Source organism: Channa argus, chromosome 9, assembly GCF_033026475.1.
Source record: "Channa argus isolate prfri chromosome 9, Channa argus male v1.0, whole genome shotgun sequence".
NCBI lineage: Eukaryota > Metazoa > Chordata > Actinopteri > Anabantiformes > Channidae > Channa > Channa argus.
Window position 1 is genome coordinate 15,754,760 of NC_090205.1, and position 3,747 is coordinate 15,758,506.

Consider the following 3,747-nt stretch of genomic DNA (forward strand, 5'->3'; position numbering starts at 1 on the left):
GTACATCACAGAAATTATATGTTATTTTAATTCATGTTTTTTTCTATTATTAAATCTATTATTCTATTATGTGTGTTTTCTATTTGTATGTAGTTATTTAACCTATGGAGTTAATGCAAACTTCACACAGATACTTGCTGTTCTGCAAATTTGTTGTCTAGAGCTGTGGATAGATAGAAAGTTGGAATCAGGTCTTTTAATATGCCAGTATTATATGGTGGATATTTTCAGGATGTAAAAGTACCACAGTTACGATCAAAGTGTTAATTTTATTCTGATAATTCTTTTTACCAGTAAATGATATATATATATATATATATACACACATATATATATATATATATATATATATATATATATATATATATATATATACATATATACATATATACATATATATATATGTGTGTGTGTGTGTGTGTGTGTGTGTGTGTGTGTGTGTGTGTGTGCATTTAAATTATTAAACAAGAGAATTAATCAAAAATATACATTTACAGTAAATCAAGAACCATGGGACAAATATTGTTCATATCTAGCATCACATTTTTCAAGAATGTGGTTGTGGAATATGGTTGTGCTATGGTGTAAAAAGGATTTTCTTGGGTGTATTGAGCATCTTTGGTAATGCATCATGTCTCAGATAATTGCCCAGACAGTGCTAGCTCTATAAGTCGCCTTTCTAACCTCTGATATATTTTTCTGGAGGTCTTGGAACTGCCAAACGGTAAGTGCCAAGCTTTGTTAATTACAAGGATAACACATGCACTTGTCAAATAATGGATGTGATTTGCAATTTCAAGTTTTAATAATCAATTACTGGCTGTAATTCTCTGTGGAGTCACAGGATAGTCATTAAATCTCAAAAGGCGAGACACACGCATTGTAGCTTTTTCCAAAGCCCTATTTTTAAATACATAAGGGAACAGGGTCTGCTTTAATCCAGTGCATTTTGTTGCCTTATTACAATGTAAAGTAGCTCAATTATACAGAGAAAATGCAGCTTGTAAAATAACTGTTTAAGACAGTGAGTGATGAATAGTCATATCAATGCCTATTCCTACAGGTAATAAGCCAACAAGGACAAGTGCAGAAAGATGCTGTTACAGTAATACTGGAGATGAGCTGGGTTTTTTCTTTTTCTTTTCAGATGAGTTACTGCTTTTATTATGTTAAATCTAGAAGGTCGGTATAAGCAAACATTAAGCAGACATACTTGTCTTTTGCTGTTTAGCCTGAAACACCTATAGCCTCTTTGATCTTAGCATAAAGGTAGATGTGGTGGTATCAATTCAGGGTGTTTTTTTTTTCCACCATGCAGCAGGGTTCCTGTTGTTTTATTTTTGTTCCACCTTCAAAGCTGAAACATTGCAGAGATTCTTCTTGACCTTGAGAAATTAACATGGGAGGACTGGCTTTGCTCTGAGGGAGCCCTATAGAGGCCACGTCCCCTCCTAATCCCCGGTTGAAAGGCATACCTCTGTTGCTCAGACTTAAATTGTAGCATCCCAGCAGGATGCAAGTGTTTACATGATGTCAGACAATATCCAGACATAACACGTAAAACATTTCATTTAGTTCTGTTTATTTCATTTGAAAACATTCCCTGTCTGACAGATATAGGTTGAGGAAGTGAGACAAGGTGAGGGAGAGAAAGAGAGAGGAACAGAAAGATGAGTTTGGCCCTGCACAGATGAACAAACAGTGAATCTGAAGTGCAGCGCCCTGTGTGGCTGCCCACCAGCTGAACAACATTAAGGCAGTGCTCCATGTAAAACCTGCTCACTTCTCCCACAAACACTTGAGTTTGGCAAATGGGCAGCAGCTCAGCGGGGAGGAGCTCTCACTGGAAGGCAGACAGTGAGCTGTGGACAGCAGGGAGACATAAACCACAGCTTCTGGTAGTGATGGACTGATGTTTTAGGTGATCAAAAGGATGGATAAGAAAAGGAAAACGACAGGGGTAAAAGCAGGAGGGGGTCTTAGAGACGGAAACATTTTAGACACTAAAGGTAGAAAGACATGAAAAGCAAAGTAAAGCTGAGATGCTTGACAGCACAGCACTTGGGTGAATGTTATTGTGTTGAACCAAACTCCCTCTCTTGTGTTCGCTATCATTATTACCTTAATATGTAGTTGTCCAAAGAATGAGCAAAGTTGTGATATACAGCATATCATGCTGCAATTTGAATCAAGGTTTCAAAGCAGATATTTAAATGATATGCTGTCCATGCATTTTTTTTTACAAAATAGGTCAAAATGTTCACAGTTGCACACACAGATGCACACGTACATGTGCACAAGCACATTTACACACGTATTGGACCAATTTACATTCTTGCCTACTTTTTCCTCTCATTTACATGGTGTGCGAGTGACTCCTGAACAGGGTAGGAAGCCTTTTGGAAGAATTAGGAAATGGTCCATTTCTGAGAACACAGTGGAAAAGAAACAGAACAGCATATGTTGGGATTTGAATGGTCAATCGATGAATAACCCAGAGCGGTGTTTTTCTGTGCAGATTGGCAGGCATTGTGTAGTGGTATCTGTGTGTGTGTGTGTGTGTGTGTGTGTGTGTGCACATGTGTGTGTGTGTGTGTGTGTGTGTGTGTGTGTGTGCATGTGCAAGAGAGAGGGAGAGCGAGAGATGGGGGCATCGAGGAGTGGGGATTCATCCTTCCCCAAAGTATTACACAGTGGTCAAAAATATTTGCAATGCCAGGAGGTATTTTGAAAAATATTTGAAAAAATTCAATACCATGCTGACCTTTTGCTGGGCATTTGTGAATAGATTCACTCTTCCTCTAATCTGGCTCAGAGTCAGGGAAGATCTGTGTTACCATATCATGTTCTTGATTCTAAATTATGTTAATCTATTCTGCTCACTCATTTTTTTGATGTCTATCTATTAAAAGCTTTTAATTTCAAGGTAGCACACTACAAATGCAGCTAAACAATAACCTAAAAATGTTGGCGTACACTGTACAAATATTTGCATACTATTTATATGACAGCTGTATGTATATTTTATTTAAAAATATATTATATGAGATCTAAAGGTATTTATTTTTCTTTCGTGTAGATTTTTATGAAAGATAATAATATCCACCAATTCATTTAAAAAATGTACTTATATACTTACATGGTATTTGTTTAATAATCCATAAAATTATTGCATTTACTTCTTATTGATGGAATTATGCAGAATTTACCTCAGTCTGCAAATTACCACCACAAGAGGGCAGAAGGTGTCCAAACACACAATCTATTGAATTCCAATTCATTAACACTACAAATGTACTTATTTTTTTTAATACCTCAATAATCAGGCAACATTTTCATGTTTCTTCTTAGGACACGCAGATAATTGTGCATTTACACATTTGCTGTTAAAGACTGCTGTTACTAAACGATTAACCAAAATACCATTGAAAAAGAAAATGACATGTATTGTAAAATGAGCTGGAAATTAAATAAGATACTAAAGGAACATACATGTCACACCCTTGCTGACAACAAGTTGCAAATTGAGTCTAAAAAACAATTTGACAGTCAATAATTTCTAAACAAAGCTTAATTCAGTGCTTTGTTTTCATATGCGCACACACCGAGATAAAGTGCACTTGCAGCAGAATTTTCTGGTTTTGTCATATTGCAATATATGGAACAAATATGCTAAATATTTTGCAGAAGTTGCTCCACACTGCCACATGTACCGAAGGGCATTGTATCTGCACTCTGCAGTGCTGA